The sequence below is a fragment of the Cervus canadensis genome, chromosome X, assembly GCF_019320065.1.
Source record: "Cervus canadensis isolate Bull #8, Minnesota chromosome X, ASM1932006v1, whole genome shotgun sequence".
Classification (NCBI taxonomy): domain Eukaryota; kingdom Metazoa; phylum Chordata; class Mammalia; order Artiodactyla; family Cervidae; genus Cervus; species Cervus canadensis.
In genome coordinates, this window is record NC_057419.1 from 25,414,972 (window position 1) to 25,442,352 (window position 27,381).

The 27,381-nt window shown below is 37.7% G+C and overlaps 1 long non-coding RNA gene across 1 annotated transcript in view; it reads right to left on the reverse strand.

Annotated features, from left to right (window-relative positions):
- LOC122435260 overlaps window positions 1-26,107 on the reverse strand; it is a 63,884-nt gene extending 37,777 nt beyond the window's left edge. The window contains exon 1 of the long non-coding RNA XR_006267624.1: window positions 25,979-26,107. This is a non-coding gene — a long non-coding RNA (uncharacterized LOC122435260). The remainder of the gene's footprint in view (window positions 1-25,978) is intronic.
- Between the last annotated feature and the right edge of the window lie 1,274 nt (window positions 26,108-27,381).

Genomic DNA, 27,381 nt, shown 5'->3' on the forward strand with positions numbered 1-27,381 from the left:
CAGAAATACAGAACAGACTTTTGAGACTCTGTGGGAGAAGGTAGGGTGGGATGTTTTCCAAAAGAGCAGGCATGTATATCTATCTATGGTAAACAGTCACAGCCCAGGTGGGATGCATGAGACAAGTGCTCGGGCCTGGTGCACTGGGAAGACCCAGAGGAATCGGGTGGAGAGGGAGATGGGAGGGGGGATCGGGATGGGGAATAAGTGTAAATCTATGGCTGATTCATATCAATGTATGACAAAACCCACTGAAATGTTGTGAAGTAATTAGCCTCCAACTAATAAAAAAATTTAAAAAAAAAAAATAAAAAAAATAAAAAAAAATAAAAAAGCATGTTCTGTTGATAGGTATAGTAAAGCTGTAAACAGAAACTTTTAAGGGTCCAAAGTCAACCTACCTTTCCCACTCCCTAATTTTTTCCTAGGTATCTAGATGCCGCAAGGAAATATGTCATTCTAGCACATACCATTCATTTGTTCAAGTTACTTTCATGTGCTTACGCATGCAAACTAGGAAAAGGGAACAGACTGAATTCAATCACCTCACAGGTTGTTTACAAAATATCTGATCAGTAATTCAGTTATTTCATAGCTTGCAGCTGGTCACAGAAAAGTGTTCATGAAACCTCTGCCACGGACTCACACCACCAGTATTTGAATGAACTCTGTTCCATATGAGAGTTGGGTTTCACATTCAGTTTAGCCAAACGTCTTACCAATTCATTACTTTGGTCACCCTTAAGAAAAACCTTATACTCCTAAAGCAGTTCACTATATGTCTCTCAGTACTTCATGGTCCACAGTTGTAGCTTTGTTCTTTGGCTTATTTGACATTCTCCACAACCTCTGAATCTCATTCTGTTATATCTGGAGTGCTGATCTCAAGAAAATGTGATTAGAGTCACCAAAGGGAAAAAAATGAGTCTATTTTTTTGGTCAGCTTAGCTTTGTCTGTAGGGCCTAGAATGCTACATTTAAAAAGATGTCCTCCTTTTCCTCAGAAACCATTGCTGAACTCTTAAATGTAAATTAGGGTTTTCACTGCAGCTAATAAGTATAAACAAGGATCTCAAGGCTAAGTTTAAACCATATACAGTTGACCCTTGAATAACACAGGTTTGAACTCTGAGGCTCCACTTATATGTATGTTTTTTTCAATAAAGCATTTCCATTTTACAGATCTCTAAGTTCAGGGAACATTTTGTTTCGATTAGAGATCACAATATATGGAATCAAAAGAACTATGGTTTGAGTCCTGATGCTATCCAAACTGTTTCAGCTTCCTGCCCTTGGTGAGTCATTTGTCAGTTAATTCCTTTCTTTTTGAAGCAGAGATAGCAATACAAAGATTTGTGACTGTGTAGGGGGTTGGCACTCCTAAACTCCGTGTTGTGCAAGGGTCAACTGTATTTCATACTCTTCATTTATGTTGACTAAGGTTGAGTTCAACCTGCATTCTATGGTGTTTTGATGCTTTTCCTAAGGCATATGCCTCTAGGAGTGAAGGAATAGGCTCTTGCTTTGCATGCTGCTGTTTCTAACACACTGCTTACCTGTTCATTATCCTTTGCCTCTGCTTCTCCTCAACACCTGATCTTATTTTTCTGGATAGTCAGAATACTATGAATTATAGATGAAATCAGTGCACTATAAACTGGCAAAAATCCAAATAGAAAGAAAGGTATTTTGGGAAGAGTCATGTAAGGGAGTGTGCCATCTAGAATAGCAAATATTTTATTGATATAATAGTGAAAAGAATAATGAAATGTGTGGATTAGGCAAGCTTAGAGTGATCCCAAATTCTTTAGAAGTTGAGATTAAAACAAAATGAGATCTTGATAAATCATATAAGACATCCTGGCTTCAAAAAAGACAATGATAAAGTACTGATTGATAATAATACAAAAAAAGATGTTTACACAGAAGTTGAGGGAGTTATTTTCCTCTAAGGAAGGAGATTTAACAGTTCGAATGAAATAAATGTGAAGAAAAAGTGTGAGGAAATGTGAAGAAAAAGAAATGCCACTCAACTCAAATGTGATAAAAAATATTAGAGCAAAACTAACACTGTGAATATATTATTGAGGTAAGTTTGTATTGACAGGAGGAAAATCATTAGCTCTGAAGTCAGAAGTGGGGTTCAAATCTTGACTTCTCCACTTGCTAGCTGTGTGATTCTAGATAGATTATGTATCCTCCTTTAGCCTCATTTTCTTTAGCTATAAAATTATAATACCATTTGTTTTACAAGGGTTTTGTAGGGGTTAAATGAGACCATGTAAGTCAATGGAGGAGCAGTTTTGCTCCTTAGGGAACACTGGGGACACTGTTGGTTGTTACAACTTAGGGATACTCCTGGCATCTAGTTGGTAGGACCTAGGGATGCTATTCAACATCTTACAGTGGATAGTTCCCTATAAACAGGAGTTATCCGACCCCAAATGTCAATAGTGCCAAGATCGAGAAACTTTGGTAAAGTGCACAGCCCATCATGCAGTAAACATGGAGCAAATTATAGGTACTATTTAAATTACTGCTACCTAAATAAGAGGGGCTTCTCAGGTGGTATTAGTGGTAAAGAACCCATCTACCAATGCAGGAGACGTAAGCAATGCAGGTTTGAACCCTGGGTCAGCAAGATCCCTTGGAGGAGGGCATGGCAACCCACTCTAGTATTCTTGCCTGGAAAATCCCATGGACAGGGAAGCCTGGCAGGCTACAGTTCATGGGGTCACAAAAAGTTGGACATAACTGAAGTGATCTAGCACACATGCACCTAAATAAAGACTCAGAGAACTCATTTAATTTGATGAGAAGGGACAAAAGCAGAAAGCTGTAGGATTAAGCTGAGAAAGCATGCTGAAAGTGATCCTGGTTATAACCATTCAAGGCCTTTGCAGAACAAACTAAAATGCTCATTCCAAACATTTTATTTTAAACACTGAAAATAAAAAGTAAAAGTTTAAGCAATTAAAGTGATGAAACTAAAAATTCCTATTGCTAGGGTGATGAAAGGCCCTTGGAAAATTTTAGCCTATACAAACAAATAAGACTGGATTAAACACATTCCAGAGTATTAAAGCTATTAAGATTATTAGACTGTGAAATATGCTGCCAAGGAAGTGCCAGAACTACCACCTCTTGAGACACTTAAAACTCAACTACAAAACAGTACAAAGTATATTTCTGGGAAAAGGAAACTAGCACAGAAGGGGATCAAGCTACTGATTCAAGAGATCTTTTTATTTTCCTTCTGATATTCATGTTTCAGCAGCTACTTTTAAAACAGTAGTAGGAAATTTTAGTTTCTGAGTTGCTTTATAGAGGAATTTTAATTATTTCTAGGGATTGATATTTCAGTGACTTTTATTCATCATTAAAATGGTTCATAAAACAAACAAAAAATTTTCCTTTCTATCTAAAATCTGTCATTCTATTTAGCAATTATCATATGGATCTATTTGATCTTTTTAGAGATCAAAGCTACCTTCTAGTATCTAAGCAAACTTTGGGGATCTTTCTCTGTGTATTATCACATTTTGCTATTTTATCATTCTATTAATTACATTATTATTAATAATTCCAATCTATGCTTAAGAAATACTAAGATAACAGGAAAACAGAAGGATGGGAATGCATAAATCAATGAAGTAACAATGAAAAATAACTTAGTAGGAGGAAAAATGTCAAATTGAAAATGAGCTCCATGAGACAAGTCATAAAATCAGTTACTTGATCAGTTTGGCAAAGATTGGAAATTGGCAAAAGCTTATCTATCATGAAAAAATTTAAGGCTGTTAAAGAGAAGGAGATATAATCTATCAAATTAGCTTTAGAATCTACAAAGTAGATAGCAGATTTAACTTTTGGTGAAAGAAATTTCTTCAGACATTAACAAAACAACTTGGAAATGGCTACATGGTAGATAATGATAAAGCTCACTGTAATAATTTCTTCATTGAATGCCTATCTCATCCCAGTCATAGTTTCTTTCCCTCACAAATCAAGTAAGAGTTCACAAATCTTTGAAAATATTTAAGGATATAATTTTTCAGGAGCACTTTGTCAACTAAACATATAGTGAAAACAGATTATTGTGTTTGTGTTTAGTAAGCTGTGCTTCATTCTCTTTAGCAGAAAGTCATTTGACAAGTATCTCAACCGATTAAAACAAAGCATAATATATGCAAATTGACAAGGCAGGTAGAACATACAAAATACAGCAGAATCAGGCTAAATGATGTTTCCTAGGCAGAACTGGATTGGTAGATTTTTGCCTCTCTCAAAACTAGGTTAGTCCTCTTTCTGCTGCTTCCACCCCCCAACCCTCACCCATCATTGCCTGTGGCCCCACTTTCCAATGAGGACTCGTGAAAGGGCAATGCTTAAGGTTTTTATTCTAATAGGTGTCTAAATATTATTTCAGATCTTAAGCTTCTAACTCATGATTGTGCCCCTACAGTAGCAGTTGGGTATTTACTAAATAAGCTGATTTAACGAGTAAACTTTGAGCTTTTAAGAGAGGAGATTCAATAGATAGAATGTTGAAGTTTAAATGAAACTTAATAATCTCTTTTAGTCAAGATAATCTCTGTTGCAGTTTAGGTTATATCTCTATGAATTGTCAACCCTTCATTGTCTAAATTAAGAAGTATAATATGGGGAATTGTGAAGTAGAAGAAATTGTTAATAATTTGTTCTATTTTCATCACCGTTAGATAAAAGCCAGAATATGTAAGTTAAAAGAAAATATTTCTGAATATGCAATGGAGATGACAAGGGGAAACTAGTAATTTTCCACTCTTGGAAAACTTGTCACGTAAAGAAGAATTAGGTCTATTCCTTGTGGTCCAAGAGGGCAGAACTAGACCAAGATGATAAAAGATGCAGGAAGTTTGTATGAGTAAGCGCTGTCCCAGAGTGGGGAGAGCTTCCTTTGGAAGGAATGGAAAGATGGACAGCCACTCATTAGGAAAGCTGTGCAATGATCTAGATATCGTGTAGAAGTTTGGGGATTAAAGCTAAAACATTCATCTTTTATATTCTATTATCAGGATAGATAAAAATGGATATAAATTCATAAAATTGGTGCCCAGCTCTTTACCTCAAAAACTAGTATCAGTCAACAAAGTTGTACTTAAAAGAAAACCACACAGACTATGTTATCAATGGGGTTAAAACAGTGCAGTCAAATGCACTCACGTTTAACCAGACTTTTCCTATTTGGGCACATTGTTTCTCATTGAAAGTAAGATAGATGGTGTACTGAAACCTAAACGGCGCCAGTAATGGCTTCTAATTATTTTGCTGTAAAAACATAGGCATTCTTTCTCTTTTAATGGCTGTGTTTTCCTGCTGTTTGCAATTGAAACAGCTTCTTTCAGAAACGGTGCGAAATATTTTCTAGGTAATCATTTGGCTAGCCCCAAATGAGCAATTTATGCAAGATATGCTAAATAAAATTACTAAAACTCAATGGTACTGCCCAGTCAAAGGAAAAGTGAGTATGGAATACACTGCAATTTCACTCTGCAGGATCATAGGTGTAATCTCACTGATGGAGAGAACGTTAACTTTGCAAACGGGTTTGCAAATAACCTAATGACCAAAGGAGTGATAAATTAAACCAGTCAAATTAAAATGTAAACACAAAGTGGGGGTGCTAGGGAGGATTAGAAATTATTTTTTTTTCCAAAAAGGCATTTTGTCAAATTGCATGCATAAGCATCACCAGGGGGTTGTTAAAATGCTCAGTTATGGATTCTACTCCAAAAATTCTGATTCAGTAAGTCTGGAATAAGGCACAGAAATCTGTATCTTTACCAAGCAATGGGGGAGGTGGGTGGTGGTGGTGGGTGTCCAACCTAAGTGGGTCATAGATTATATACTGAGAAACACTGGTAATCCTTCTGAATATTACACCTTAGACTCTGTTCCTCACTCCCATATTATGAGTTATAACACAGCTGTTTTTTACATGTAAGGTGTTTTTATTTAGAATAATGCTCCATAGGACACTCAAACAATTCTATAACCCTTTTGTTTGGAGTCAAACATTATTATTTTTTTATTTTTTATTTTTTTTCAGATACACAAACATTTTTATATCCATTTGTAAGAGGAGAAAACTGAGACTCAGAATTAATCTCTATGTTCATAGGGCTAGCAAAAGAACAGGAAATTACCTTTACTTAGCAAGTAAGTTTAACTTTTGTACTTCTAAGATGCTAGTGAAGCCCTGTCCAACACTACTTGCTGTGATGATGAAAATATACTTCACAATCCAATATGGTAGCCAATACCCACATGTAGTTATCAAGCACGTGAAATGTAGCTAATGTGACAGAAGAACTAAATTCAAATTTTAGCTAATTTAAATTTTTATAGGTGCATGTGGTTAGCAACTATTGTTTGGGATATTCAGAGATCTAGATAGGACTTCTGAGAGATGCAATTTCTGGGAGTAAACTCTTCCAACTGCTTCTAAAAAAAGGGGGGGGGGAATGGTGAAGACTTCAGGAAGATGTTGGGGGTGAATGCAGTACATCTGGAAAAGATTCTTTTTCCCCCCCACTAGACACTGATGGGAATGCCAGTAAAACATCTACTTCTGCTTAATTGACTATGCCAAAGCCTTTGACTGTGTAGATCACAGCAAACTGCAGAAAATTCTAAAAGAGATGGGAATACCAACCTCCTTACCTGCCTCCTGAGAAATCTGTATGCAGGTCAAGAAGCAGCAGTTTGAACTGGACATGGAACAACAGACTGGTTCCAAATCAGGAAAGGAATATGTCAAAGCTGTATATTGCCATCCTGCTTATTTAACTTATATGCAGAGTACAACATGCGAAATGCTGGGATGGATGAAGCTCAAGCTGGAATCAAGATTGCTGGGAGAAATATCAATAACCTCAGATATGCAGATGATACCACCCTAATGGCAGAAAGTGAAGAGGAACTAAAGAGCCTCTTGATGAAGGTGAAAGAGAGTGAAAAAGCTGGCTTAAAACTCAACATTCAAAAAACTAAGATATACACTATGGAATATTACTCAGCCATTAAAAAGAATTCATTTGAATCAGTTCTAATGAGATGGATGAAACTGGAGCCCATTATACAGAGTGAAGTAAGCCAGAAAGATAAAGACCAATACAGTATACTAACGCATATATATGGAATTTAAAAAGATGGTAACGATACCCTATATGCAAAACAGAAAAAGAGGCACAGATGTACAGAACAGACTTTCAGACTCTGTGGGAGAAGGCGAGGATGGGATGTTCAGAGAGAACAGCATTGAAACAAGTATACTATCAAGGGTGAAACAGATCACCAGCCCAGGTTGGATGCATGAGATGGGTGCTCAGGGCTGGTGCACTGGGAAGACCCAGAGGGATGGGGAACACATGTAAATCCATGGCTGATTCATGTCAATGTATGGCAAAAACCACTACAATATTGTAAAGTAATTAGCTTCCAATGAATAAAAATAAATGGAAAAAAAAAAATAAGATCATGGCATCTGGTCCCATCACTTCATGGCAAATAGATAGGGAAACAGTGAGAGACTTTATTTTCTTGGGCTCCAAAATCACTGCAGATGGTGACTGCAGCCATGAAATTAAAAGATTCTTGCTCCTTGGAAGAAAACTTATGACCAACCTAGACAACTTATTACATCATTTTGCCGACAAAGGTCCGATTAGTCAAAGCTATGGTTTTTCCAGTAGTCATGTATGGATGTGAGAGCTGGACCATAAAGAAGGCTGAGCACTGAAGAACTGATGCTTTTGAACTGTGGTGCTGGAGAAGACTCTTCAGAATCCCTTGGACAGCAAGGAGATCAAACTAGTCATTCCTAAAGGAAATCAACCCTGAATATTCATTGGAAGGACTGATGCTGAAGCTGAAGCTCCAATACTTTGGCCACCTGATATAAAGAGCTGACTCATTGGAAAGGACCCTGATGCTGGGAAAGATTGAAGGCAGGAGGAGAAGGGGGCGACAGAGGATGAGATGGTTGGATGGCATCATCGACTTGATGGACATGAGTTTGAGCAAACTCCATGAGACAGTGAAAGACAGGGAAGCCTGGTGTGCTGCAGCCCATGGGGTCACAAAGAGTTGGACATGACAGAGCAACTGAACAACAGCAATAACTGCCCTTTTGCCCAGTTTTGTTTTTTTTTTTTTTTTTTGGGGGTGGGGCTAAGCTACCATGCTCTGAACCACTTTTTATAATAAAATTGATGGCTTTAGCCTCTCTATGACTACATTTAGTCTGTTTTCCTGTGTTCTTTTTTATTTTTACAGATGCTGACATTTTTACAGTGAATTACCTTTAACATACACTTACTGAAAGCACACATTCTCACAGCTGCAAAAATGAAAATAAAATATATTCTATTACTGTTTTGGTGACATCCCTCTTGGCAGTAGATCTTGTAAGTTCCATTTCCCAAGTAATACTGCTTTTGATCACTTTCTCAGTTCTCCAAATGAAATATTCATTGGTAATGAAATGTCTGAGTAAGGCAGGTTTAAAAGAGAAGAGGGAAAGCAGATGCTGAAGCATGATCTAAGACTATGGTAAAAATGAAAAAAATCAAAAAGAGATGGAAAAGGTAATATGAGTTTTTAATTAACCTATTAAAGTGTTACTGATTTTTATCCAATTATTTTTCTTGAAAGACTTTATTCTCTTTTTTTTTCCATCCCACATAAAACTGTACCAGAGCAGGTTCTTTAAGTTCAACTGTTGGTAACTCTAGCTGAACATTAGTCTCATTTGGAAGGATTTAAAAAAAAATCCACACTCCACTCCTGGAAGTTCTGATTTAGCTGCTTTGATGAGGGGCCCTGGCATAGCATGTTTTAATCTTTTTATATTTTAGAAGCCATGGGACTTGAAAAGAGGAGGGAAATTAGAAATCAATGCACCAAGTCCTCTTACTTTGTAGTCTAGGTAAGTGAGGTCCAGAGAAGGGCAGTGACTGGTTTATGCAAGTATTTCTGCTTGCGTTAAGGCCAGAGTCAAGGGTCTGAGTCTGTGTATAATCCTCTTTCTAGAAGAGCAAACTGCCTCCACTGGTGTGTTTCCAAGGTATGTGTTCAACCTACATTTAGTTTGATATGTTTCCTACTAGCCCTACTCCTCCTAATGCCCCTCTGGCTTTCCCTATTATATATTTCAAGTATTCTTAGGTTCTTTGATGCAGTTATACTGCTTAGTCAGTTGAGGGGACTGTTATGATTAACTTTGGGCAGTTTATCTCTACTTATATCACAAATGAGGAGATATATATTAGTTTGTAACAGTGGTTCTCCACACCCAGCTGCACATTAGAACCATCTGGGGGCTTTTTAAAAATATGGATGTCTACATTCCATGGACATTAAATCAGTATCTCTGTAGATGGGCCCTTGGAGTTTTTAAAAGTTACCCAGGAGATTCTAATGTGTAGCCAAGCTTGAGAACCTCTGGATCAGAGGAAGATGTCAAGGAAGGCCTTAGAGATTATTAAAAAACTAGATAGTCAAGGGACAGAAATAGTTATGCTGATTACACCCCCACCCTTGTCATTTCCTCCAGCTAAGTTAATATGAATCTGCCATGTTGGCTTTCCTAGGCCTCACAATGTAGGCAGTTGCCATGGTTACCACAAATGCAAGGTCGTGGTTGGGAATACAGAAAATCAATATTTCTTTCACAGCAAAATGTAAGCTATGTTGAACTTAGAGACCTTGTGACTTTTTTTTTTTTCATAGCTTTGAGAGAACTGCTCTATATTTAGTTTTGTGTGAGAGGTATTTTTCAGACTCAGGGGCCAAAGTTAGGAAATTATTTCTTAGTTCTCTTTTGAAAAGTGTCTTTTTAAGAAAAATAATTTGGAATGTGATATCATCAAGATAGTGCCAGGTCGTTCCTGACTTAGCCCCTCCTTACAAGAAGAACAACAACTCACAGATACCAGTGAGAGAATCCTAGAATGCGAGAGTGAGGCTGAAGTACCTTCTCTGCCGCAGAGACCAAGGCAGAGTGTGTGAGATGGGTAAGATGAGCGGCTACACCCTGACCACTCTGCTCCTCCTGCAGGCCAGCACAGCGCTACTTGGAGAGGTCTCCCCTGAGCCGCTGGTTCCTCCAGTGGGAAAAGAGGCCAGAGGTGATAGCTAGCCTCCCAAGCATTGTGGGTCACTTCATGGGAGCCCCAGAACTCAGATTTTGCTGAAGAGGGATCACAGGGAAATCTGAGGGACTCAACTATTGGGAATCTCATCATGACACAGAATGGGGGAGCAGTTTGCAAGACTGAGTTTCTACGTGCAGAGCCCAACTAGTAGTCCCAACCAACGGCTTTACTCATTTTCAGAACCAAGTTCGTGCCGTCTGATCAGGGAACTTACTGTGGCACAGGTCCACCTGATTTGGGCTCTCAAAGGAGGAGTTTTGCCAGCCCTGGAGCCTGGTCTGCTCACTCCCAGGCAGAAGAGATGAGTCATAGCCCGACCTGCTGGGGAGCTTGGCCCCTCACCCTCATCTGACATGAAGGGCTAACGAAAAAGCTTATAGACTGAATAATCCAGCAATACTCAAGCTGAGAGGAGGCGATAGAGCTGATAACTTTGAGAGCAAAGTCAGTGGCCCTGTTTGGTCAAGGAACTTGGGGCATGAATCAACTAAGAGTCAAGACCACAAACAAAGAACCCTAGTGGCCTTGGAGCTGCTTCTCTAAGCAAGTCCTAGCCTGCTGCCTTGCCAGGGCAAGGAAGCTAATTCATAGTCACACCTTTTACTGAGTGTAATACTTATTCCTGAATGTCTAGTAAGCCTAACTAGAGAATCCAGGCATCAGTGCAGCCCATCTTAGAGCCTCACTTAGGGAACTCTCAGTCCTACCTAGCTGTTCTCAGCCACTGGTAACCCGCCCCCCCCCCCACTCCACCACAGAGCTTGAAAAAGGGCCTCTTCTTAAAATAGATCCTAATAGCTGGCCCCACCTGCCCAAGGGCATTACCAGCAGCCATGTCCAGAAACTCAAACTGAGCCAACTGGTGAAGAATTGTCTCTGTCAAGACAAACCTGTGAAGCCTGAAGGAGGAGGCTACTTATCCAAAGGTGCAGATACTAATATAAAGAATGAAGGATCATGAAAAATCAGGTAAATATGATGATACCAAAGGAAACTAATAAAGCTCTAATAATTGACTTTAAAGAAATGGAGATCTATAAACTGTCAGACAAAGAATTCAGAATAATCACCTTAAAGAAAGAAACTACAAGAACACACATATAGAAAATTAAATGAAATTAGAAAGACAATTCATAGACAGAAGCTCGAGGCAGAAGTTTAAGGCAAGTTTTTAAATTGCAGTAATCATTTCACAATATATGTAAGCCAAACCATTATGCTATATACCTTAAACTTATACAATGAGGTATGTCAGTTATATAAAAATAAAATTGGGGGAAAAGGCTTAATGAGATCTTGATGAATATATTTTATCTAAAATGAGCTGGTCAAAGAATGTACATAATAGCCAGGAAATAAATGCTAATGAAAGAGTTGGGAAAGGGAAAAAAGGAGAGTGGGAGAAGAGAAGAAAATGAGAAGAGGGAAAGATGAATAAATAAAGAGAGAAAGAGAAAATTTTTAGAAACGGTACTTTGAACTCTTACCAAGTGTATGTAGTTGTGCTTGGAAAGACAACTTTCCAGTATTATCTCATTTGATCTTAAAAGAAATGTTAGAGTTACGTGTTATTACATTTGTTGTTGTTTAGTTGGGAAAACTATTCCTCAGAGAAATTAACTTGCTCAAAGTTACCTGGTTAGCAAGGAATAAAACAGATAAGGGCTTCCCTGGTGGCTCAGATGGTAAAGAATCCACTTGCAATGCGGGAGACCCAGGTTCGATCCCTGGGTCACGAAGAGCCCCTGGAGAAGGGAATGGCTACCCACTTTAGTATTCTTGCCTGGGAAATCCCATGGACAGAGGAGCCTGGTGGGCTATAGTCCACGGGGTCACAGAGACTTGGACACGACTAAGTGACTAACACACAAAGCAGACATACAAGTTCTGGTCTGGCTGCTAGCAAACCCTGGGATTTTAATCATTTCAGTGTCTTTCTTTCTCATTGAGACCCTGGCTTCCAACTCAGGGTAGAAATTATGACTCATGGGACTTTTTGTATTACATATGTCACACTCAGAACATACAAGAAGTATGTGGCAGATGTCATTAATGGTCCCTGTTCTTCACTGTCTGTTCTTCCTCTATTCATGCCCTTTGATATATGACTTGGTAGCTCCTCCCTCTAAAGAGGTGCGTTTTATTTCCTCTCCCTTTGACTTTGGTCATATGATTTGTCCAAAAGAAAGAGAATCAAGTCATGTACTGTGAGTTCTAATCCTAGGCCTTAAAAAGCCTTTTGTGCCTCTGCCATTGTAATAAAGGGGCTATATCCGCAATGTTCTGAGGAGACAGATGAGAGGCACTTATAGCCAATTCACAGATGTACAGTGGGAAGTGGAGCTACCATAGACACCATATCCTTAATCAGTCAAACTCTAACTGACCTGTTGATCTTTATACACATGACAACATCCACTTGAGTTCAGCAAGCCACCCAATCCAACAACAGATGAGTGATATGTGAGTAAGGCTAGCTGGGGTCAATAGATAAAAAATTAATCAAATGCTACTTTTGTGTAGAGCACTGAGATGTTATGATTGTTTCTATGCCCAAGAGCTCATATTACAGGACAAAAGGGAGATAATACCATTGTAATCTTGAATGTATGGACACATAAAATTCCACAAAGGGCAGTCTACATGTTTTGAAGACCAATACTTCTACAAACTAACTAGTAGGAGGAAACAAAAAACCACCCTATTACTTATTTCTTCTAGTCACACAATTCTGAGTAGCACTCAGCCACGGGGATATTTCTTTCTGTCATGGTGACTGATCCATAGTGCAGTATCTAACAGGAAGGACACTGAATCAGAGAGAGCAATCAAAGAGACCTTCACAGTCTTTAGGTTGATCTGTGACACCAGGTGTGTAATTCTGAAAATCCTATGGCCTGAAGGTGCAGAAATGGCCAATGGGCTTTCTCTTCCTTGTAAAGATGTCACATATTGCTGAGTTTTGCTCCCACTAAGCAAAATCCATTCATAACCTTTAGGGACTAGAGACCAAGAACAGTGGTGATTGTCAAGATTGGGTAAGTAGGAAAGACTAGTGAGGTGGGAAAGAGCAAACAGGCAGAAAGTTTTTTTTAACACATGTGCCTACCCTAAACATTGCTAGTGGGGAAGTGATATGCATATTTTGTAAGATAAAATCACCCAATATATTCTGGTATTTCAAATATGATTTTTCAGTTGAGGGAGATTCACTAAAACCAATTTAAATGTTTTTTTTTAGTCTATGACACATCTTTATTACTTGTTCCCACTTTTTAAAGGAAAAATGATAATGATTCCAAAAATGATAACCATCGTAATAAATAATTATAGGGAAAATAAACAATTTTCAGTAAAATTGTTGCTGGCAAAATATGAATCACTTAATCACATAGTTCCAAAAACTATGAGTTTTTAAACACGATTTTCGAGTCCCTGTATATTTTTGAAGTTTAGAAGTCCAGCTGCTCAATAAATGAGGGATTGACAAATTCATGTTTGAACTTCAATACATACACATCTTAAAGATATCTGGTTATTGCAAAATTATACATAAAAATTGTTGATGCAAATATATATCCCTTATCATTATAAGGTGGACAAACAACCATTCCCAAAGCCAAATTAATAATGATGAAGCTAAACTGACAGTATTTATAATTGAAATTCAAGCATTAGAATAAATTAAACCACAATCAAATGAAGACAACACTATGATAAACTCACTGATTACAAATTTCCCTTTCTGGAATTTGGTGGCCTTCCAATTACATATATACTTAGTATCATATGTACCAGTTAGATTTATTAGTAGAGTTTGAATGAAAATGTTTAATAAACTCTAGTAATACGTTAGAGAAAATAAAGTTGGGTCTGAATTAAGAGAAAGCAAGGATGCTTTTCAAAGTTCTGGGGTTGTAGTAAAGTGAGCCAATCTAAAGGGGTTCCAGTGGCCAAATTGTGGCGCTGGAGTATGAAAAACAATAATTATAGTCAGTAGTGCTCCTGAGCATGAAACATACAATCAACAGAGAAATTAGCATTCAAAAGTATGAACTAAAGATTTTATGCTGCAATGCAGCAGCCATCTACTTGGAAAATATTCACACATTAGATGATATTTTATACATCATCACAAATATTAATGGCTTGTGGCAAGGTATCCAATTCATGGCTGCAAGAATAGATACTATTGGGCTACATCCTGGAGATTAGATACAATTCAAGGTTCAGCAGAAAGGGCATCACTTCAATTGCACTGTATGGAGCCATATCACATCCTTCCAACTGCTGACCCAATGACAAAGTTTCATACTCCCCAGTCCTAAATCTTTGTTTCCCCTGTGAGATACATGCCACACTCACAAAGAGCTCCTTGCTCTTAGTTTCATGTATCATGTTCTAGCTGTAAAAATAAATCTGCATTTATTTTCCAGTATTTTCTGCTAGCCCCAAATTTATCATTTAGAATGCCTATCTCATAGGCAAAAATTATTAAGATCATAAACATAGAATTTTCCTTGCCTTCTGAGGGCAACCAATCCATAGGAAAACCATGCTTCCTTCAACCTACCCCCAAAACCACCAAACAGAAGCTTATATCCTGTAACTCTGATCCTGATACTCTTTCACTGAGATGCCTCCTAGTTTCTGTCTTCTGTCACTAGATTCTCACGATGCACAGTCTTCCTCAATACAACAACCAATAAGTCCAACTTTGTTCAACTATGGGAGTGTTCCTAATGGTCTCTGGCTGGAGGAAATTGATATCACAAATAATATTTGACCTAAACCATGTCAAAATAAAATCAAGGGTTACTACTTTAAAATGTAGACTATAAGTTAAGAATCTTTTGTTGATAGAGCTGAAATAACAACCACTGATGTAATTAAGCCTTTAAAAAATCACCAACAGTTAAAAAAAATCACAGCTTGCTATATTGATTTTTCATTTCAGGTTGTAGGTAAATGTCAAAGAAAGGTTAACTAACATCAAAATGATATACCTTTTTCTATTTAGTATTCATTATCCAAATAACTCTAAATATTGGAGATATGTTCTTAATAATAAGGACTCTAAAAGAGAAGAAGTTTCTTAAATTGAAAAACATTTATGCATACATTTAAAAGAGTACACAGGTATCCACAGTTTGAAATCTACAGATAAACTGTAGACTCAAAGTTAAAGAAAGATGGTACTTAAAAGAAATTGGGGTGGGTGTGTGAAAATTCTCCTTTAGAGAAAAAAAACATGAAAATGGAAACAAGTCTCTCCTTACTGAGAATCAGTTTTAATTAGAACAAAACAAAACTAATCACTTTGACTTACAGAACATCAGTTATTGAGATGGGATCTGCAAGTGACTGACTATCATGTTTAAAAAGGTGAATTTATAACCTGGTGATCTAAAAAATAGCTTTGAATAGGTAACTACTTAGATGAATCAAATGTCTCAAGTAAGATTTGACTATACTAGAGTCTAACATCTGTCTTAATTTACAAACTTTCTTGTTGAGCTTTCATTCTTTTGTATGTAAAGAGATTCTCTTGTTGTGAAATTGTTTTCCAGTAAGAGTCGGTCTTACCCATTTTAATTTCAAACATGCAGGATAGTGTGGACATCACGTTTGGTGGAAAATATTTACATAATTTATTGTTTCACTGATGAATTATACCAAACACTTAAAGAATTATACCCAGCAAGGCTCTCACTGATTCAACAGACAAATCAAAAGCTTTATAGACAAGCAAAAGCTGAGAGGATGAAGCATCACCAGACCAGCTATGCAACAAAGGCTAGAGGAACTTCTCTAAGCTTGAAAGAATAGGTCAGTACTAGAAACAAGAAAATTATGCATGGAAAAGCTCACCAGTAAAGGCAAACATAAAGTAAAGGTAGGAAATCATTGGCACACAAATAATGGTATAAACCAAGAGCTGTGAGAAGAGCACATATGCAGAATATTGGAAAAACATTTGAAATTAAAAGACCAGCAACTTTAAACAGTCTTGTTTATATATACACTGCTATATCAAAACCTCATGGTGACCAGAAACCGAAAATCAACAGACACACAAACAAAAACCAAAAAGGAATTCAAACACAACACAGAAGTTAGTTATCAAATCAGAAGAGGAAAAGAGAGGAAGAGAAGAAAAAAGACGTCCAAAAACAAATCCAAAATAAGAAAATGGAACTAGGAACACACATATCAATGATTACCTTAGATATAAATGGATTAAATGTTTCAACAAAAAGGTGTAGACAAGCTGAATAAATACAAAAATGATACTTGTATATATTTTGTTACAAGAGATCCACTTTAGATCTAGGATACAGAGAGGCTGAAAATTAGAGGATGGAAAAAGATATTCCATGCAAACGGAAATCAAAAGAAAGCTGGAGTAGTAATACTCCTATCAGACAAAATAGGCTTTAAAAACTGTTACAAGAGACAAAGAAGGACACTACATAATGATCAAGAGATCAATTCAAAAAGAATATGTAATAATTTTAAATATACATACATCCAAGATAGGAGCACCCCCAATATATAAGGCAAATATTAACAGGCATAAAAGGAGAAATCAACAGTAGCACAATAACTGTGGGGGACTTTAACATTCCACTTCAATGGATAAATCAGCCAGACAGAAGATCAATAAGGAAACATAGGTCTTAAATGACACATTAGACCTGATGTACTTAATTGATATTTATGTAACAGTCCGTCCAGGGCTTCCCTGGTGGTCCAGTGGTTAAGAATCCACCTGCTGACACAGGGGACACAGGTTTGATCCCTGGTCTTGGAGAATCCCACGTCTCAGAGCAACTGAGCCTATGTGCCACAACTACTGAGCCTGCTTTCTAGAGCCCGTGAATCACAACTACTGACCCCAAACACCGAAGCTACTGAAGCCTGTGCACCTAGATCTGGTGCTTCACAACAAGAGAAGCCACCACAATGAGAAGCTACATACTGCAATGAAGAGTATCCCCTGTTCTCTGCAACTAGAGGAAGCCTGCGCACAGCAATGTAGACCTAGTGCAGCAAAAATATGAATAAATCTTTAAAAAAGAAAAGTCTATCCAATAGCACATGAATACACATTCTTCTCAAGTGCACATGGAACATTCTCCAGGATTGATCACATGCTGGGCCACAAGGTGAGTCTTGGTAAATTTAAGAAAATTGAAATCATATCAAGCATCTTTTCTGATCATAATGCTATGAGAGTAAAAGTCAGCTACAAAGAAAAAGAAACTATAAAAACACAAACACGTTGAAGATAAACAATATACTATTAAACAACCAATGGATCACTGAAGAAACCAAAGAGAAAATTATAAAATAACTCTAGACAAATGAAAATGAAAATACAGTAATCCAAAACCTATAGGACACAGCAAAAACAGGTCTAAGAGGGAAGTTCATAGCAATACAATATTACCTCAGGAAACAAGAAAAAAAATCACAAAAAAACCCTTAACCATATGCCTAAAGCAATCAGAGAAAGAGCAACAAACAAAATCCGAAGTTAGTAGATGGAAAGAAATCATACAGATCAGAGAAGAAATAAATGAAATATAAGTGAAGAAAACAACATAAAAGATCAATGAAACTAAAAGCTGGTTCTTTGAAAAGATAAAATTGATAACCCATTAGCCAGCTTCACAAAAAAAAGAGGGCTCAAAACAATAAAATTAGAAATTAAAAAGGAGAAGTTACAATGAATACCACAGACATACATAAGATCAAAAAGAGACAAGCAACTTCATGCCAATAAAATGGACAACCTGGAAGAAATGATCAAATCCTTAGAAAGGGACAATTTCCCAAGACTGAACCAAGAAGAAACAGAAAAAAAATGAACAGACCAATCACAAGTAATAAAATTGAAATTGTGATTAAAAACTCTCAAGAAGCAAACATCCAGGACTGGATGGCTTCACAGAAAAATTCTATCAAACATTTAGAGAAGAGTTAACACTTATCCTTCAAACTATTCCAAAATATTGCACAGGTAAGAATACTCACAAACTCATTCTATGAGGCCACCATCACCCTGATACCTGCACACAAAAGATACTGCACACAAAAAAATTGCAGGCCAATGCCACTGATGGACATTGATGTAAAAATCCTCAACAAAATGCTAGCAATACAAATCTAACAATACACTAAAAGGATCATACACCATGATCAAGTAGGATTTATCCCAGGGATGCAAGGGTTTTTCAATATCCTCAAATATCAGTATGATACATCAACAAAGTGAATAAAAACCATATGATCATCTCAATAGATGCAAAAAAAGCTTTTGAGTATGTCAAGGCTGTATCTTGTCACCCTGCTTATTTAACATATATGCAAAATACAACATGAAAAATGCCAGGCTGGATGAAGCATAAGCTGGAATCAAGATTTCTGGGAGAAATGTCAATAACCTCAGATATGCAGATGACACCACCCTTATGGCAGAAAGTGAAGAAGAACTAAAGAGCCTCTTGATGAAGGTGAAAGAGGAGAGTGAAAAAGTTGGCTTAAAATTCAACATTCAGAAAACTAAGATCAGGGCATCTGGTCCCATCATTTCATGGCAGATAGATGGGGAAACAACAGAAATAGTGACAGACTTTATTTTGGGGGGCTCCAAAATCACTGCAGATGGTGACTGAAGCCATGAAATTAAAAGACGTTTGTTCCTTGGGGAAAAAGAGCTATGACCAACCTAGACAGCATATTCAAAAGCAGAGACATTACTTTGTCAAAAAAGGTCCATCTAGTCAAAGCTATGGTTTTTCCAGTAGTCATGTATGGATGTGAGAGTTGGACTATAAAGAAAGCTGAGAACCGAAGAATTGTTGCTTTAGAACTGTGGTGTTGGAGAAGACTATTGAGACTTCCTTGGATTGCAAGGAGATCCAACCAATCCATCCTAAAAGAAATCAGTCCTGAATATTCATTGGAAGGACTGGTGCTGAGGTTCCAATACTTTGGCCACCTGATGCGAAGAGCTGACTCATTTGAAAAGACCCTGATGCTGGGAAAGACTGGATGCTGGAGAAGGGGACGGCAGGATGAGATGGTTGGATGGCATCACCGACTCAATGGACATGAGTTTGAGCAAGCTCCAAGAGCTGATGATGGACAGGAAAGCTTGGCATGCTGCAGTCCATGAGGTTGCAAAGAGTCAGACACGACTGAGTGATTGAACTGAACTGAACACCAATTTATGATTAAAAAAAATTCTCCAGAAAGTGGGAATACAGGGAACCTATGTGCATGCTAAGTTGCTTCAGTTATGTCTGACTCTTTGTGACCCTATGGACTGTAGCCCACCAGGCTCCTATGTCCATGGGATTCTCAAGAATATTGGAGTGGGTTCCCATGCGCTTCTCCAAGGGATCTTCTCAACCCAGGGATTGAACCCATGGCTCCTGTGGCTCCTGCATTGCAGGCAGGCTGTTTACCACTGAGTCACCGGAGAAGCCCAGAGGCACCTCCTCAACAAAATAAAGGCCATGTCTGACAAATCTACAGCTAACATTATTTTTAAATGTGAAAAGCTGAAAGTATTTCCTCTAAAATGAAGAAAAGGACAAGGATATCCACTCTCACCACTTTTATTCAACATAATTTTGGAAGTTCTAGCTCTGAGAATCATAGAAGAAAAATAAATAAAAGGAACTCAAATTGTAAAGAAGTAAAACTGATAGTGTTTGCAGATGATATGATACTATAGATATAGATAGAAAATCCTAAAGATACTACCAGAAAACTACTAGAGCTCATCAATGAATTAGGTAAAGTTGCATGATACAAAATTAATAAGAAGAAATCTGTTGCATTTCTATATACTATCAATGAAAGATCAAAAAGGGAAATTAAGAGAATAGTCCCATTTACCTTCACATCACAAAAAATATAGTATCTAGGAATAAACCTATCTATGGAGACAAAAGACCTGTACTCTGAAAACTGTAAGATGCTGATTAAAGATACTGAAGATGACATAAACAGATGGAAAGATATACCATGTTTTTGTATTGGAAGAAGCAATATTCTGAAAATGACTATATTACCCAAAGTAATCTGTAGATTAAATGCAAACCCTATCAAATTACCAATGGCATTTTTCATAGAATTAGAGCAAAAAACCTTGAAATTTGTATGGAAACACAAAAGACCCCCCAAATAGCCAAAGCAATCTTGAGAAAGAAAAATGGAGCTGGAAGAATCAGGCTCCCTGACTTCAGACTATACTACAGAGTTACAGTCATCAAGAGTATAATATTGGTGCAAAAACAGAAATATAGATAAATAAGAAAGCCTAGAAATAAACCCAATTAATCTATGACAAAGGAGTAAATAGCACTGGGAAAATATGTAAAAATGAAGTTGGAATATTCTTTAACACCATACACAGAAATAAACTCAAAATGAATTAAAGACCTAAATGTAAGACCAGATACTATAAAACTCTTAAGAGGATAGCATAGGCAGAACATTCTTTGACATAAATTGCAGCAATATCTTTTCCAAGCCATCTCCTAGAGTGATGGAAATAAAATAAAAAACAAACAAATGGGACCTAAGTAAACTAAAAAGTTTTTGCACAGAGAAAGAAACCATAAACAAAATGAAAAGACAACCTATAGAATGGGAGACATATTTGCAAACAATGCAACTGGCAAAGGATTAATCTCTAAAATTTATAAACAGCTCAGCATCAGAAAAAATAGGGAAAGAAACCAATCACCCAATCAAAAATGAGCAGAAGACCTAAACAGACATTTCTCCAAAGAAGGCATACAGATTGCCAAGAAACAACGGAAAAAAATGCTCAACATTCCTCATTATTAGAGAAATGCAAATCAAAACTACAATGAGGTGTCACATCACACCAGTCAGAATAGCTATCATGAAAAAAAATCTATTAACACAAACTATGAATCCTGGAAAGGATATGAAGAAAAGGGAGCCCTCTTTCACTGTTGGTGGGAATGTAAACTGATACAGCCACTATGGAGAATAGTATGGTGGTTCCTTAAGAAACTATTAATAAAACTCCCACATGTGTGTTAGTTGCTCAGTCATGTCCAACTCTTTGCGACCCCATGGGGTGTAGCCCACCAGGTTCCTCAGTCCATGGAATTCTCCAGGCAAGAATACTGGAGTGGGTAGCCATTCCCTTCTTCAAGGGATGCTCTGAACCCAGGGATCGAACTAGGGTCTCCCACATTGCAGGCAGATTCTTTACCATCTAAGCCACCAGGGAAGCCCCATACTTACCATATGTCCCAGCAATACCACTACTGGACATATACCCTGAGAAAATCATAATTCAAAAGTACACATGTACCTCAGTGTTCACTGCAGCACTATTTACAGCAGCTAGGACATGAAAGCAACTTAAATGTCCATCAACAGATAACTGGATAAAGAAGATGTGGTTCAGTTAGTTCAGTTCAGTCACTCAGTCATGTCCAATTCTTTGCAACCCCATGAATCGCAGCACACCAGGCCTCCCTGTCCATCACAAACTCGAGTTCACGCAAACTCATGCCCATCGAGTTGGTGATGCCATCCAGCCATCTCATCCTCTGTCATCCCCTTCTCCTCCTGCCCCCAATCCCTCCCAGCATCAGGGTCTTTTCAAATGAGTCAGTTCTTCACATCAGGTGGCCAAAGTATTGGAGTTTCAGCTTCAGCATCAGGCCTTCCAATGAATATTCAGGACTGATTTCTTTTAGGATGGACTGGTAGGATCTCCTTGCAGTCCAAGGGACTCTCAAGAGTCTTCTCCAACACCACAGTTCAAAAGCATCAATTCTTTGGTGCTCAGCTTTCTTTATAGTCCAATTCTCACGTCCATACATGACTACTGGAAAAACCATAGCCTTGACTAGACGGACCTTTGTTGGCAAAGTAATGTCTCTGCTTTTTAATATGCTGTCTAGGTTGGTCATAACTTTTCTCCCAAGGAGTAAGCGTCTTTTAAATTCATGACTGCAGTCACCATCGGCAGTGATTTTGGAGCCCAGAAAAATAAAGTCTGCCACTGTTTCCACTGTTTCCCCATCTACTTGCCATGAAGTGATGAGACCGGATGCCATGATCTTAGTTTTCTGAATGTTGAGCTTTAAGCCAACTTTTTCACTCTCCTCTTTCACTTTCACCAAGAGGCTCTATAGTTCCTCTTCACTTTCTGCCATAAGGGTGGTGTCATCTGCATATCTGAGGTTATTGATATTTCCCCCAGCAATCTTGATTCCAGCTTGTGCTTCATCCAGCCCAGCGTTTCTCATGATGTGCTCTGCATATAAGTTAAATAAGCAGGGTGACAATATACAGCCTTGATGTACTCCTTTTGCTATTTGGAACCTGTCTGCTGTTCCATGTCCAGTTCTAACTGTTGCTTCCTGACCTGAATACAGGTTTCTTAAGAGCCAGGTCAGATGGTCTGGTATTCCCATCTCTTTAAGAATTTTTCACAGTTTCTTGTGATCCACACCATCAAAGGCTTTGTCATAGTCAATAAAGCAGAAGTAGATGTTTTTCTAGAACTCTCTTGCTTTTTCGATGATCCAGTAGTTGTTGGCAATTTGATCTCTGGCTCCTCTGCCTTTCCTAAAATCAGCTTGAACATCTGGAAGTTCTTGGTTCACGTATTGCTGAAGCCTGGCTTGGAGAATTTTGAGCAAAACTTTACTAGCATGTGAGATGAATGCAATTATGCAGTAGTTTGAGCTTTCTTTGGCATTAACTTTCTTTGGGATTGGAATAAAAACTGACCTTTTCCAGTCCTGTGGCTACTGCTGAGTTTTCCAAATTTGCTGGCATATTGAGAGCAGCACTTCACAGCATCATCTTTTAGGATTTGACATAGCTCAACTGGAATTCCATCAGCTTGACTAGCTGTTCGTAATGATGCTTCCTAAGGCCCACTTGACTTCACATTTCAGGATGTCTGGCTCTAGGTGTGTGATCACACCATCATGATTATCTTGGTCACTAAGATTTTTTTTTGGTATAGTTCTGTGTATTCGTGCCACCTCTTCTTAATATCTTCTGTTTCTGTTAGGTCCATATCATTCCTGTCCTTTATTGAGCCCATCTTTGCATGAAACGTTCCCTTGGTATCTCTAATTTCCTTGAAGAGATCTCTAGTCTTTCCCATTCTATTGTTTTTTTCTATTTCCTTGCACTGATCACTGAGGAAAGGTTTCTTATCTCTCCTTGATATTTTTTGGAACTCTGCATTCAAATGGGTATATCTTTCCTTTTCTCCTTTGCTTTTTGCTTCTCTTCTTTTCACAGCTATTAGTAAGCCCTCCTCAGACAGCCATTTTGCTTTTTTGCACTTCTTTTTCTTGGGGATGGTCTTGCTACCTGTCTCCTGTACAATGTCATGAACCTCCGTCCATAGTTCTTCAGATACTCTATCAGATCTATTCTCTTAAATCTATTTCTCACACTTCCAGTGTATAATCATTAGGGATTTGATTTAGGTCGTACCTGAATAGTCTAGTGGTTTTCCCTACTTTCTTCAATTTAAGTCTGAATTTGGCAATAAGGAATTCATGATCTGGGCCACAGTCAGCTCCCGGTCTTGTTTTTGCTGACTGTATGGAGCTTCTCCATCTTTGGCTGCAAAGAATATAATCAATCTGATTTCGATATTGACCATCTGGTAATGTCCATGTGTAGAGTCTTTTCTTGTGTTGTTGGAAGAGGGTGTTTGCTATGACCAGTGCGTTCTCTTGGCAAAGCTCTATTATCCTTTGTCCTGCTTCATTCTGTACTCCAAGGCCAAATTTGCCTGTTACTCCAGGTGTTTCTTGACTTCTTACTTTTGCATTCCAGTCCCCTATAATGAAATGGACATCTTTTTTGGGTGTTAGTTCTAGAAGGTCTTGTAGGTCTTCATAGAACCGTTCAACTTCAGCTTCTTCAGCATCACTAGTCGGGGTATTACTGAGAAAATGTGGTTCACTGGAGAAGAGAATGGCAAACCCCTTTAGTATTCTTGCCTTGAGAACCCCATGAACAGTATGAAAAGGCAAAAAGATAAGACACTGAAAGATGAACTCCTCAGGTCAGTAGGAACCCAACTATCTCCAGTAGGAGATCAGTGGAGAAATATCTCCAGAAAGCATAAAGAGATGGAGCCAAAGCAAAAACAACACCCAGCTGTGGATTTGACTGGTGATGGAATCAAGGTCTGATGCTATAAAGAGCAATATTGCATAGGGACCTGGAATGTTAGGTTCATGAATCAAGGCAAATTGGAAGTGGTCGAACAGGAGATGGCAAGAGTGAACATCAACAGTTTAGGAAGCAATGAACTAAAATGGACTGGAATGGGTGAATTTAACTCAGATGACCATTACATTTATTACCGTGGGCAAGAATCCCTTAGAAGAAATGGAGTCACCATCATAGTCAACAAAAGAGTCCGAAATGCAGTACTTGAATGCAATGTCAAAAACAACAGAATGATCTCTGTTTGTTTCCAAGGCAAACCATTCAATATCATGGTAATCCAAGTCAAAAATACTTCTTAATAATCCATTAATAGAAACCATAGGGGAAGGTGAATAAAAGAAGCTAATTTCAGAGATTTAGTTAGTAGAGGGAGGGAGGGAGGAAGAGGGGGGCGAAAGAGGTATGAGAGAGGTGGGCAGAGAGAGTGAGAGAGTGAGAGCATGTCTAATGGTCCTGGGGTCAAAGTGAAATTTCTGCTCCATTAAATCTGCCTTCTGTCCCTACCTCTATTGTATTAGAGCATGAGAATTGATATTCTGAGTGACCCCAGTGAAAATCCTAAGTGATCTATGACTCAATTATACTTCCTATACTCAACTTGGTAAGGTAAGAAAATAAAATATTTCATTTTCATTTTATTTCAAAAGACATTTCAGCAATAAAAATGAGAAGGGATTAGATTTAAATTTTAATTAGTAGGAAAATTAAATCCTCATTCTTGAGGTTTTCTGGTTAACTGAAATTTTACTGTAGTAAATAAAATTCAGACAGCATTTTTACTGAGTAAGAGATTTTTCCTATATTCTAATTCACAGCTTTAAATAAATACTACTTAATTTCTACTTAAAATTTTTCTCAGACTCATCTAATGAACAACCACCATGAAGAGTGCCTTCACTTATCTTTCTGTCAAACAATTTTGCCCAAGAAATTCTATTTATTTGATGTTCTGCTAGGATGTAAAAATACACAAATATACACATGTATATAATTTTTATCTCTATGTATATTCAATATTCCTAAACTATATCCTCAAGTCAAAATCTCAGATATTTGGTTGAAGAGCTAATAGCTTCACCATTTGTATATGTTACTTGAAATTATATTTTTCAAAGAAGTTTTGTCTCTGAAGGGAAGAATCAAAGAAATAATGACAAAAGGAACAGAAAATATTTTATAGACTGAATTGAAAAATTAAAAAGTATTCCTGTTGTATCATTCACCTTCAAAAAGTGTTTTTCAAGTGTTTCCCTTCCAGAAGTACAGATGGTCTTTGCCGTTTAGCATCCTCATCCCTGTTAGAAGAAGCCAATTAATATCATATCCCTATACTTCTAATCAAGGCTGCCTTATTAGTGCTCTGTTGAATGAACTGTTGCTGATTAACTGAAAATTAGTCAGTGAAACTAATGATTTTCCCTCCAGACCCAGTGGGCCCATAAAATGTTCGTCAGAATTAAGGACAGTTCATTATGGTGTATGATTTGCCAGTAGACTGAACTTACTGAGTCAGTATGAGGAGCCCAGGTCGGGGAGGTGGGTGATACGATGCAGGCTGGCAGATCTCTCTTTCACGGTTTACTGTTTTCCTCTTAGCTCTCTGTCTCTTCTAGGCATTTCCAGGAGATGGTGTCTGGCAGCTCTTTCACTCAGTTTACAAGAGAATCTCCCAAGTGTATCCTACAAGGAAGAGCAAAAGAAGAATCTTTCATCACTGCTAATGTATTTTTTGGTAAGCAGCAGAATTTCTGGGGGGTGACAAAGATCATTATGATTTTAATATGATTTTAAGCTGCTGAAATATATCCCAATCACGATGGAGATAATGTATAAGGAGTATATGGCACCCAGGTTATGATGGTTAGGCTCCATCTGTAACAGTATAGTGAACATTTGTGAAGATAATGCTCTTCTAAACTGTTGGTCATTGAGATCCCAACAGAACGAAGAGAAGGCTGGGGCAAATTTTTTTAAGAGCAATAAGGAGAATCCTCAACTTAATAAGACAAAACAGTAGATATACAGTGAAATGCCAAAGACAGAAAATTCCAATATACTAACTATCTGTCAGTTCAGCCGCTCAGTCGTGTCAGACTCTTTGTGACCCCATGGATTGTAGCACCCCAGGCTTCCCTGTCCATCACCAACTCCTGGAGGTTGCTCAAATACATGTCCATCAAGTTGGTGATGCCACCCAACTATCTCATCATCTGTCGTCTCCTTCTCCTTCTGCCTTCAATCTTTCCCAGCATCAGTGTCTTTTCCAATGAGTCAGTTCTTTGCATTAGGTGGCCAAAGTATTGGAGCTTCAGCATCAGGCCTTCCAGTGAATATTCAGAATTGATTTCCTTTAGGATTGACTGGTTTGATCTCCTTGCAGTCCAAGGGACTTTCAAGAGTCTTCTCCAACACCACAGTTCAAAAGCATCAATTCTTCGGTGCTCAGCTTGCTTTATGGCTTTCTTTATACTGACTATAAGATACTGGAATTCAGGATATCTCTTTCTTCAGATCTCAAACTACAGCTTTATACATGGTACTGTTGGTAGTTATGTCATTTTGGTACTTCATTTGTTAAACCCATTAAATAGAATTTAAGATGGATTTGCCTTTTAATATAACATGAGGACTGGCAAATGTAAAGTATTTCTATTTTAATTTGTTTTTATTTTTTAAAATTTATTGGGGTACAATTGATAAACAATGTGTTAGTTTAAGGTGTACAGCAAACGGAATCTGTAATATAAATACATAAATTCACTCTTTTTTAGATTCATTTTCCATGTAGGAGATACAGAGTATTGAGTAGAGTTCCCTGTGCTACACGGTAGGTCCTTATTAGTTATCTATTTTATATATGGTAGTGTATATATGTCAATCCCAATCTCGAATTTATCCCTACCACCCT